The 12,122-nt window shown below is 36.0% G+C and overlaps 2 long non-coding RNA genes across 4 annotated transcripts; both read left to right on the plus strand.

Moving 5' to 3' along the window:
• The first annotated feature begins 1,112 nt into the window (after nucleotides 1-1,112).
• LOC121777222 lies at nucleotides 1,113-11,777 on the plus strand. Of its 3 annotated transcripts, XR_006045429.1 has the most exons (18): nucleotides 1,113-1,427; nucleotides 1,506-1,598; nucleotides 2,190-2,290; nucleotides 2,807-2,950; nucleotides 3,043-3,181; nucleotides 3,291-3,784; nucleotides 4,875-5,043; nucleotides 5,119-5,318; nucleotides 5,414-5,530; nucleotides 5,630-5,761; nucleotides 6,085-6,168; nucleotides 6,260-6,400; nucleotides 6,493-6,630; nucleotides 6,740-7,259; nucleotides 8,403-8,724; nucleotides 8,791-8,933; nucleotides 9,032-9,163; nucleotides 9,488-9,499. It is a non-coding gene; the product is annotated as an uncharacterized LOC121777222 (long non-coding RNA). The 3 variants fall into 3 exon arrangements; XR_006045431.1 differs by lacking the exons at nucleotides 8,403-8,724; nucleotides 8,791-8,933; nucleotides 9,032-9,163; nucleotides 9,488-9,499 and adding an exon at nucleotides 11,721-11,777; XR_006045430.1 differs by lacking the exons at nucleotides 8,403-8,724; nucleotides 8,791-8,933; nucleotides 9,032-9,163; nucleotides 9,488-9,499 and adding an exon at nucleotides 8,337-8,359.
• LOC121777227 lies at nucleotides 9,560-10,219 on the plus strand. Its single transcript, XR_006045438.1, has 4 exons — nucleotides 9,560-9,580; nucleotides 9,672-9,811; nucleotides 9,905-10,041; nucleotides 10,149-10,219. It is a non-coding gene; the product is annotated as an uncharacterized LOC121777227 (long non-coding RNA).
• Nucleotides 11,778-12,122: the final 345 nt, after the last annotated feature.

Raw genomic sequence — 12,122 nt, forward strand, 5'->3', positions numbered from 1 at the left:
GGCAATGTGTTCACGGAGTACTTTTTGTACTCAGCCCTGCATATATTTCTAAATGTGCAGGTTGAGCAGCGAAGTGGTGGAGGAAGTGCTATTGAGACAAGACATTTAATTCAGTCAGATTTTGACTCTCGGAGGTTCATGTCTTCATACATGGAACCGCGTTCATTTGCTTTCGTTGTGCATTTTAAAAGACTCAAGTCTATTTTGTTCAAAACTCTGATTTTATTTCGAGCTATTCCCATTTGTTTGGAGCTATGGTCGAGTTGTATTGCTTTTCCCCTTTCTTCCCCGCTTCTTTAGTCCTCCCCTAGTCGCGATCAACCGTGTTTTCTATCCTTAGCAAATGCGGTCGTGACAATTTATTATTCTTATATTCGACCCACGGATTCCATGTTCTGGATCCGTCATTTTCAAACGAATTTATCAAGTGAATTCATAACTAAAGCATTCAAGATCATTATTTTTAAAAAAAAACATTCCTTAAATTTTGATTTACAAAAGACGAACAAATGATACTACTATCATTCACAATACATGAAGTAGGTTGATCAAGAACAACATCACTCGAAGCTATTGAACTCTGAACGAACACCAACATTAGCTACAAAAAAAGAATTTAGTCAGTTAAAAAACAACAAAATATGATTCAAGATATAATTAAATATTTACCATACTAAAAAATTAATAAAATGAACATAATAATTAAAAAAAGAATACTACATATTTATAACAACAAAATATGATTCAAGATATAATTAAATATTTACCATACTAAAAAATTAATAAAATGAACATAATAATTAAAAAAGAATGCTACATATTTATTTCTCAAATTATTTTTCTTTAATATAAATACATTAAACAAAACAGGCAAAAAAATATATATATATATATACCCAAAAAATTTATATACCCAAAATCTCAAACACAACAGCCCAAATTAATTATAAGAATAACCCAAGTATTAAAAACTAACAGCCTATAGACAATTCAAAGTGGCCCAAACCTGTTAATCCAATTAATCCCAAAACCATGATCTCATTAGTTTACTTAACCTAACAATGCTCGTAATTGTGATTAAAGATAATTTAAAATAAAACGGAGTACTATAGAATAAAAAAGAAAAGCAATCGACTCCAGATGAAAACCTCACCCCGCTCCCATTCCCGTCGCCGCCCTCTTCCCCCAGCACAACGACGCCTTCCGCCTCACCACACCACACCACACCACACCATCAATCCTCAAAAGGTCGCCTAAACGGCTACCCAATTAGCCCTATTCTGCTTTTAGAACTGACTTCTAAAACTGAATCTTTGGAAACATATAGAGCAAAAGATTTGGTTCGCGGCCTCGATAAGCAGAGGACGACGGAAGCGATGGACTTTCCGGCGAAAACGCGCAATAAGCGGCGGCAATCAACACGAAAGGTAATCCGAAACTCTATCCCAACCCTAGAAAATTTGTTTTTCTATATGATTCTAACAATTTGGTAAAAACCTTAGCAGATATGAGGCTACTAATAAGGGATCGAGTGCCGATGAAGGGGGTGGAACATCCGATGGAAGAATAAAGCAACAGACGGCTCTAAACGACAAAAGGTAATTAAAATCCCTTTCCCAGACCTAGAAAAATATTTTTTCTACATGATTGTCACATATTGGTGAAGACCCTAACAGATCTGAGGAAAAATCGAAAGGACTCATGCTTGGGTTTAAACTCCTGAATGATATCATATTCACAGTAGACAAAAAATCAATTATTTTTTTTCCTCGGATGCTTTTCTTCAGTCACATTTGGATGAAATAAAGTGGATCATGTGTCTAAAACCAGGAATCTACATGTACTGTTATCTCATATTTAAGTTTTAAAACTGAATATTAATCACTATGTAATTTCAGTTTATCCAACAATTGAGTAACCTAAAAAATGAATCTAGGAATAAACCATCATATTACTTAGTGTTGTGATCATATACCTGTCAATCATAGATTAAGTATTTTATATAGACTTTAAATTAAACAATGAGAACCAATTGGACATAAAGAAAAAAAAACACATAAAATTTAGATAGAGAATGTTTACTTAATTCTTATTCTGATTCAGCTGTTTGATTATGAATTTCAGGTAGTTAGATTAATTTGTTAATGAGAAACGTTGATAAGCATGGAGCTGACTTGTACTTCTTTCAGATTTGTAGAGTTGTGAAGCAGTTGATCATGCTAAGAGATTGAAGGAGGACTGAGAGGGTTATTATGCTGTCCATTTGGATTCTTTATGGTTTATGAACTAGGTGCTGGTTGCATTATCTAAACAAAATTAGAGCTTTAATCTATTTTCTTACCTGTGAGCTTTTGTCTACATTATGTTGGAATGCAACTTTTCCTTTGTCTGATTTCATTGCAATTGTTCTGCTCGGTACAAAAGCATTTGGCTGGGTTAGTTAAAGCTCCGTATTTTCTATTCACCATATCAAGTAGTATACTGGGGCACATGAAAAAAAAGAGTTGGGCTCATGAACGATCAGAATGTTGCATTTTTATCTTGCCCTAATGTTCAGCAATTTTAGTTTACAAATTGAATTTTGCTCTCACCTACTCATTGTTAGCGATGACATGATTTTTAGAATCTTCGTGGTTGGTGTTGGCGCATGATGAGCTCTAGGAATCTGGGTATATAAAATTAAACTTAGGGGAGAAAGCTTTGGTTCTGCTATTGGATGGAAGTGTTAGTTCATTTGATTTTCCACCTCTTCATTGCATTTGTTGCATTTTACAAGAACTTTGCACTTACCGCATTATCACTACAGGTAGTGACAGTTCCCACACAAGACCTTCAACCCACCAATCCTCGGATACTTGACTAAGTTGATGATCTTGCACAACTAAGTTATTTGATCGAGCCTTCAGTTCTTCACAATCCTCAGCCTAGATATTTACAAGATAATTTATATGTAATTCTCTATTTTTATGAACCTTTTCATTTTGTTTGTTTATACTGATTGCCTCTGTTCTTAAATCATTTTCTTGTCTTTGTTTTGTGTAGAGAATGGCAGGCCCTGTATATTTTGTCCATCAATCCTTTTAAAAATGTCTAGCTATATGGGGATGATAAAGAAAGAAACTTTTGGACACTCCTCATACTTATGCTGTTGCTGATGCAGCATGCAATGCAATGATAGCAGGTGCTATATAATACCTTAAATACTTGGAGAAATTCTTGCCTTGTTAGCATATTGGTTCAGCAAGTTGCTAATTTTCTCTTTCCGTTTTGCTAATTTTTTATATTTGCAGATGAAGAAGTTGACTAATAAGAAAGAAGGAGGTGCAAAAAAAAAGGAAAAAAGAAATAAAAAAGAAAGAAGAAGGTGCAAAAAAAAGAAAAGAAAAAAACAGAAAGAGGGAGATGAAAGCAAAAAAAGAATATAAAGCGCTGTTGGAGGAGTTGAAATCAGCAACCTCAACAACTGTTACTAGGTAGAAAAGGAGTTGAAATAGGAGAGCAATGAGACTGACATAAGAGGGGGAACAAACTTAGGAAGTTACCTGATTAGACAGAAGGAGATGCAAAATAAAAAAAGAAAGAAAAAAAGAAAGAAAGAAGGTGAAGCAAGCAAAGAAAGAAGATAAAGAGCTGTTGGAGGAGATGAAATCAGCAACTTCAAGAACTGTTACAAGGGAGAAAAGGAGATTATGTAGAAGAGGACTGAGGCTGACACAATTCTGAACAACTGCCCAATCTAGGACATGCCCCAGATCCTTGACGTGCAGAAGCTGACCAACACAAGGTGACCCCCTTTCTTTTCTTTTATTCTTCTTTTTTTTTTGTTGGTTGGTGTTTTTAGTATTCTTCCACACTAAACTCCAACTTGCAAGTACGGCCTTAGTATGAGGAGGGGTTGCTCATTTGTGTCTTGCGTTTGTTTGTATTTTTATGTATTTATTTTAGTAGCAAGTCAAACATGACCTAGTCTACCTACATGATACCCTACCTACAAAGATGATTAATTCGTGCTTTTGTTTGATGAGTTCAGTTTTTAACTACATGACTCCAGTTAAGTGATTTAAGACCGATGGAATATTGAGTTTAAGTTGGATAAAAGCCACATTATGTGAGATTTGAGCTTTGTTGTAAAACACTCTCTACTTTATTCCGAGTTACTTTATTTTGCATTTAATCTTCATATGGTATGGTCAATGTGCAATAGGGATAGAGGGCAACTAGGATAACCATGTTTGAGCCTTGTTTCCATTCAATATATACCCAACACATGTTATCCAAGCTAGCCATATTCTTGCCAATTCCCTTTTCTCAGCTCTCTAACAATCTCTGCTCTTGAGGTAGCACTACAACTCCATCGTTTTGGAATCACAGTTTTCTTAGTGTGAAAAGCAATGGCTCGTTGAACACGATAATCCCTAATTTGAATGTTTTTTATGTTTAGAGATTAAGTTCGAATTATGTGAATTTTCTCCTTTTCCTGTATATTGAATTTAATCCTAAGATATACAATTCCGTTTGATTCTGATTATTGCTTGCTTTCCTGGCATTATTTATTTGAAATATTGAGCTCAATTGCTAAATGCTTATATTTTTTTCAAAATAACCATGGGGGTGGTCAAATGGTGTTGAGAATTTGTTGTAATATGACTAAGATGTCAGTGGCCATGCTGCCTCACATGCTAAAATCAGTAAATGGATATGCTATTTCTTTTCATGCTTGGTGAATACTAAAATAATATGAAGATGCGCGCTTTTGCATGTGAATATAATACAGTGTCTTTCTGCACATAAATATGAAAGACTTATGGTGCTATGTTGAGCTGTTATGTTATGTCAGAGACGTAGTCTTAACGAAAGCCCTTCTCCATCTGCAGAGAATAAAAGGCATGGGATATAGCTCATCGGCTATTACTTATGACAACATCATGGTCCTGTAGCCGAAATGAAAAGCTGGAAAGCTGGTCAACTCGAGAATATCCCTAGATTCTCATTCTCCCAGAAATGAAGAAAAATGGTGTAGCCGAAAATAGATGAAATGATGAGGTTATTATCACTTGACTTCACTATATGCACATCTAGGGCAAAAAAGATTAAATGATTAGGTTGTGTGCTTTACAGAAATTTCTCCGGTTAAGCTTGGACAGCTCGAAGAAGCCAAGGCTGTGCTAGATGCCTAGACTTCTACTTGCCACACATACGACGTCAGAGTGCGGAACATACTCCTGATTGGCTACAATCCGAAGGGTCTCCCCGATAAATCCGATGCACTGCTTTGGGATTTAATAAAAAGGGAAGAAATACCGACCTCCCTTCAGAAGGTACGCCTACTGTTCTCTTTAAAATCTATACCGCTCTTCATTTAATTCAAAATATGGTGATCGGACGCAGATAATTAAGTTCTGATTTTCATCAGGGCCGTCGAATATCCACGCTTTCTTCTCCTCCTCCATTGTCCAGTCCTTTCGATAAGTGCTATGGAGCACTCTAATAGCCGCATGACACGATTCTTGAGAACCAGATTCTAAAAAAGGTGTGTTTTTTGCATTCCAAATAGTACTTCTTATATCATTGCTTCCGTACCTATTTAGCCGTTAACTGGAGCTGACTTGTACTAGTTTCCGATTTGTAGAGTTGTGAATCAGTTGCTCATGCTAAGAGATTGAAGGAGGATTCAATGCTTTTGCTGAGATTGTTATCATACTGGTCATTTGGATTCTTTATGGTTTATGAACTAGGTGCTGGTTGCATTACCTGAGATTAGGTAGTTATCTAAACCAAATTAGAGCTTTAATCTATTTTCTTACCCGTGAGCTTTTGTCTACATTATGTTGGAATGCAACTTTTCCTTTGTTTGATTTCATTGCAATTGTTCTGCTCGGCACTAAAGAATTTGGCTGGGTTAATTAAAGCTCTGTATTTTCTATGCACTGCATCAAGTAGTATAGTGGGGCACATGAAAAAAAGAGTTGGGCTCATGAACGATCAGAATGTTGCATTTTTATCTTGCCTTAATGTTTAGCAATTTTAGTTTAAAATTGTATTTTTCTCTCAACTACTCACTGATTGTGATGACATGATTTTTAGAATCTTCCTGGTTGGTGTTTGCGAGATGTTGAGCTCTGGGAAAATAAATCAAACTCAGGGGAGAAAGAATTGGATATGCTATCGGTAGGATGTGTTAGTTCATTTGATTTTCCACCTCTTCACTGCTTTTGTTGCATTCTACAAGAACTTTGCACTTACTGCATTATCACTACAGGTAGTGACAGTTCCCACTCAAGACCTACCAACCAATCCTCAGATACTTGACTAAGTAGATGATCTTACACAACTAAGTTATTTGAACGAGCCTTCAGTTCTTCACAATCTTCAGACTAGATATTTACAAGATAATTTATATGTAATTCTCTATTTTTGAGAACCTTTTCATTTTGTTTGTTTATACTGATTGCCTCTGTTCTTAAATCATTTTCTTGTCTTTGTTTTGCATAGAGAATGGCAGGCCCTGTACTTTTGTCAATCAATACATTTAATAATGTCTAGCTATATGGGGATGATAAAGAAAGAAACTTTTGGACACTCCTCATGCTTATGCTGTTGCTGATGCAGCATGCAATGCAATGATAGCAGGTGGTATATAATACCTTAAATACCCGGAGAAATGCTTACCTTGTTAGCATATTGGTTCAGCAAGTTGCTAATTTTCTTTTTTCGTTTTGCTAATTTTTTATATTTGCAGATGAAGAAGTTGACTAATAAGAAAGAAGGAGGTGCAAAAAAAAAAGAAAAGAAAAAAAGAAAAGAGAAAAGAAAAGAGAAAAAAAGAAAAAATGAAAGAAAGAAGGTGCAAAAAAAAAGAGAAGAAAAAAAAAGAAAGAAGACGAAAGCAAAAACAAAGAAGATAAAACGCTGTTGGAGGAGATTAAATCAGCAACCTCAAGGTCTGTTACAAGGGAGAAAAGGAGTTGAAATAGGAGAGGAATGAGGCTGACATAGGAGGGGGAACAAAATTAGGAAGTTGCCTGATTATACTGAAGGAGATGCAAAATAAAAGAAAAAAAGAAAGAAGGTGAAGCAAGCAAAGAAAGATGATAAAGAGCTGTTGGTGGATATTAAATCAGCTACTTCAAGAACCCTTACAAGGGAGAAAATGAGTTTATGTAGGAGAGGGCTGAGGCTGAGCAGCATGCAAGGGAAGAAGAGACCCAATCTAGGACATGCCCCAGATCCCATGACGTGCAGAAGCTTACCAAAACAAGGTGACCCCCTTTTCTTTTATTCTTTTTTTTTGTTGGTCAGTGTTTTTAGTCTTTTTGCACACTAAAGTCCAACTTGCAAGTACGGCCTTAGTGGGAGGAGGTGTTGCTCATTTGTGTCTTGCTTTTGTTTGTATTTTTCTGTATTTGTTTCAGTAGCATGTCGAACATGACCTAGTGTACCTACATGATTCCCTACCTTCTAGGATGATTAATTCGTGCTTTTGTTTGATGAGTTCAGTTTTTACTACATACATGACTCCAGTTAAGTGATTTAAGAATGATGGAATATTGAGTTTGAGTTTGATAAAAGCCACATTATGTGAGATTTGAGCTTGTTGTAAAACACTCTCTACATTATTCCGAGTTACTTTATTTTGCATGTAATCTTCACATGGTATGTTCAATATGGAATAGGGATAGAGGGCAAATAGGCTAACCATGTTTGAGCCTTGTTTCCATTCAATATATACCCAACACATGTTATCCTAGCTAGCCATATTCTTGCCAAGTCTCTTTTCTCAAGCTCTCTAACAATCTCTGCCCTTGAGGTAGCACTACAACTCCATCGTTTTGGAATCACTGTTTTCTTAGTGTGAAAAGCAATGGCTCGTTGAACACGATAATCCCTAATTTGAATGATTTTTATGTTTAGATATTCAGTTCGAACTATGTGAATTTTCTCATGTATATTGAATTTAATCCTAAGATATACAATTCCGTTTGATTCTGATTATTGATTTCCAGTCGTTATGTATTTGATATATTGAGCTCAATTGCTAAATGCACATATTTTTTTCAAAATAACCATGCGTAATGGACAAATGGTGTTGAGAATTTTGCTGTAATATGACTAAGATGTCAGTGGCCTTGCTGCCTAACATGCTAAAATCAGTAAATGGGTTTGCTATTTCTAATAATGCTAGGTGAATACTAAAATAATATGAAGATGCGCGCTTTTGCATGTGAATATAATACACAGTCTTTCTGCACATAAATATGTAAGGTTGATGGTGCTATGTTGAGCTGTTATGTTATGTCAGAGAAGTAGTCTTAACAAAAGCCCTTCTCCATCTGCAGAGAATAAAAGGCATGGGATATGGGCTTATCAGCTATTACTTATGACAACATCATGGTCCTGTACAGGAAAGCAGGTCAATTCGAGAAAATCCCTGAGACTCTCATTGTAGAAGAATGGTGTCGACGAAAATAGATGAAATGATGAGGTTATTATCACTTGATCTCACTTTATGCACATCTAGGGAAAAAAAGATGAAATGATAAGGTTGTGGGCTTTACAGAAGCCAAGGCTGTGCTAGATGACTAGACTTCTACTTTCCACACATACGACAACAGAGTGCCGAACATACTCCTGATTGGCTACTATCAGAAGGGTCTCTCCGATAAATCTGATGCATTGCTTTGGGATATTATAAATAGGGAAGAAATACCGACTTCCCTTCAGAAGGTACGCCTACTGATCTCTTTAAAATCTATACCTTCATTTAATTCAAAATATGGTGATTGAACGCAGATAATTAAGTTCTGATTTTCATCATGGCCGTCGACTATCCACGCTTTCTTCTCCTCCTCCGATGTCCAGTCCTTTCGATAAGTGCTTATGGAGCACTCTAATAGCCGCATGACACGATTCTTGAGAACCAGATGCTAAAAAAGGTGTGTTTTTTGCATTCCAAATAGTACTTCTTATATCATTGCTTCCGTACCTATTTAGCCGTTAACTGGAGCTGACTTGTACTGGTTTCGATTTGTAGAGTTGTGAAGCAGTTGATCATGCTACGAGATTGAAGGAGGATTCAATGCTTTTGCTGAGAGTGTTATCATACTGGTCATTTGGATACTTTATGGTTAATGAACTAGGTGCTGGTTGCATTACCTGAGATTAGGTAGTTATCTAAACCAAATTAGAGTTTAATCTATTTTCTTACCCGTGAGCTTTTGTCTACATTATGTTGGAATGCAACTTTTCCTTTGTTTGATTTCATTGCAATTGTTCTGCTCGGCACTAAAGCATTTGGCTGGGTTAGTTAAAGATCTGTATTTTCTATGCACTGCATCAAGTAGTATAGTGGGGCACATGAAAAAAAAGAGTTGGGCTCATGAACAATCAGAATGTTGCATTTTTATCTTGCCTTAATGTTTAGCAATTTAAGTTTACAAATTGTATTTTTCTCTCAACTACTCACTGATTGTGATGACATGATTTTTAGAATCTTCCAGGTGGTGTTTGCGAGATGATGAGCTCTGGGAATCTGGGAAAATAAAATCAAACTCAGGGGAGAAAAGAATTGGTTCTGCTATCGGTAGGATGTGTTAGTTCATTTGATTTTCCACCTCTTCACTGCTTTGTTGCATTCTACAAGAACTTTTGCACTTACTTCATTATCACTACAGGTAGTGACAGTTCCCACTCTAGACCTACCAACCAATCCTCAGATACTTGACTAAGTAGATGATCTTACACAACTAAGTTATTTGAACGAGCCTCAGTTCTTCACAATCTTCAGACTAGATATTTACAAGATAATTTATATGTAATTCTCTGTTTTGAGAACCTCTTCATTTTGATTGTTTATACTGATGATTGCCTCTGTTCTTAAATCATTTTTTGTCTTTGTTTTGCATAGAGAATGGCAAGCCCTGTACTTTTGTCAATCAATCAATTTAACAATGTCTAGCTATATGGGGATGATAAAGAAGAAACTTTTGGACACTCCTCATGCTTATGCTGTTGCTGATGCAGCATGCAATGCAATGATAGCAGGTGGTATATAATACCTTAAATACCCGGAGAAATGATTACCTTTTTAGCATATTGGTTCAGCAAGTTGCTAATTTTCTCTTTTCGTTTTGCTAATTTGATATTTGCAGATGAAGAAGTTGACTAATAAGAAAGAAGGAGGTGCAAAAAAAAGAAAAGAAAAAAAGAAAAAAAGAGAAAAAGAAAAGAGAAAAAAAAAAGAAAGAAGGGGCAAAAAAAAGAGAAGAAAAAAAAAAAGAAGAAGACGCAAGCAAAAAAAAAGAAGATAAAGCGCTGTGGAGGAGATTAAATCAGCAATCAAAATCTGTTACAGGGAGAAAAGGAGTTGAAATAGGAGGGGAATGAGGCTGACATAGGAGGGGAACAAAATTAGGAAATTGCCTGATTATACTGAAGGAGATGCAAAAAAAAAAGAAAAAAAAAAAGAAGGTGAAGCAAGCAAAGAAAGATGATAAAGAGCTGTTGGTGGAGATGAAATCAGCAACTTCAAGAACCCTTACAAGGGAGAAAATGAGTTTATGTAGGAGAGGGCTGAGGCTGAGCAGTATGCAAGGGGAAGAAGAGACAACTGCCCAATCTAGGACATGCCCCAGATCCCATGACGTGCAGATGCTTACCAAAACAAGGTGACCCCCTTTCTTTTCTTTATTCTTATTTTTTTTGTGGTCAGTGTTTTAGTCTTTTTGCACACTAAAGGCACAACTTAGGAGGGTTGCTCATTTGTGTCTTGCTTTTGTTTGTATTTTTCTGTATTTGTTTCAGTAGCATGTCGACATGACCTAGTGTACCTACATGATTCCTACCTTCTAGGATGATTAATACGTGCTTTTGTTTGATGAGTTCAGTTTTTACTACATGACTCCAGTTAAGTGATTTAAGAATGATGGAATATTGAGTTTGAGTTTGATAAAAAGCCACATTATGTGAGATTTGAGCTTTGTTGTAAAACACTCTCTACATTATTCCGAGTTACTTTATTTTGCCTGTAATCTTCATATGGTGTGTTCAATATGGAATAGGGATAGAGGGCAAATAGGATAACCATGTTTGAGCCTTGTTTCCATTCAATATATACCCAACACATGGTATCCTAGCTAGCTATATTCTTGCCAAGTCTCTTTTCTCAAGCTCTCTAACAATCTCTGCCCTTGAGGTAGCACTACAATCCATCGTTTTGGAATCACTGTTTTCTTAGTGTGAAAAGCAATGGCTCGTTGAACACGATAATCCCTATTTGAATGATTTATGTTTTTAGATATTCAGTTCGAACTATGTGAATTTTCTCATGTATATTGAATTTAATCCTAAGATATACAATTCCGTTTGATTCTGATTATTGCTTTCCAGTCGTTTTTATTATTGATATATTGAGCTCAATTGCTAAAATGCACATATTATTTTCAAAATAACCATGCGGTATGGACAAATGGTGTTGAGAATTTGCTGTAATATGACTAAGATGTCAGTGGCCTTGCTGCCTAACATGCTAAAATCAGTAAATGGTATGCTATTTCTAATAATGCTAGGTGAATACTAATAATAATATGAAGATGCGATCTTTTGCATGTGAATATAATACACAGTCTTTCTGCACATAAATATGTAAGGTTGATGGTTCTATGTTGAGCTGTTATGTTATGTCAGAGAAGTAGTCTTAACGACAAGCCCTTCTCCATCTGCAGAGAATAAAAGGCATGGGATATGGCTCATCAGCTATTACTTATGACAACATCATGGTCCTGTTACAGGAAAGCAGGTAAATTCGGGAAATCCCTGAGAACTCATTGTAGAAGAATGGTGTTGCGAAATAGATGAAATGATGAGGTTATTATCACTTGACTTCACTATATGCACATCTAGGGCAAAAAAGATTAAATGATAAGTTGTGGTGCTTTACAGAAATTTTCTCCGGTTAAGCTTGGACAGCTCGAAGAAGCCAAGGCTGTGCTAGATGACTAGACTTCTACTTGCCACACATACGACGTCAGAGTGCGGAACATACTCCTGATTGGCTTCAATCCGAAGGGTCTCCCCGATAAATCCGATGCACTGCTTTGGGATTTAATAAAAAGAAGAAATACCGA

The sequence above is a fragment of the Salvia splendens genome, chromosome 18, assembly GCF_004379255.2.
Source record: "Salvia splendens isolate huo1 chromosome 18, SspV2, whole genome shotgun sequence".
Lineage (NCBI taxonomy): Eukaryota > Viridiplantae > Streptophyta > Magnoliopsida > Lamiales > Lamiaceae > Salvia > Salvia splendens.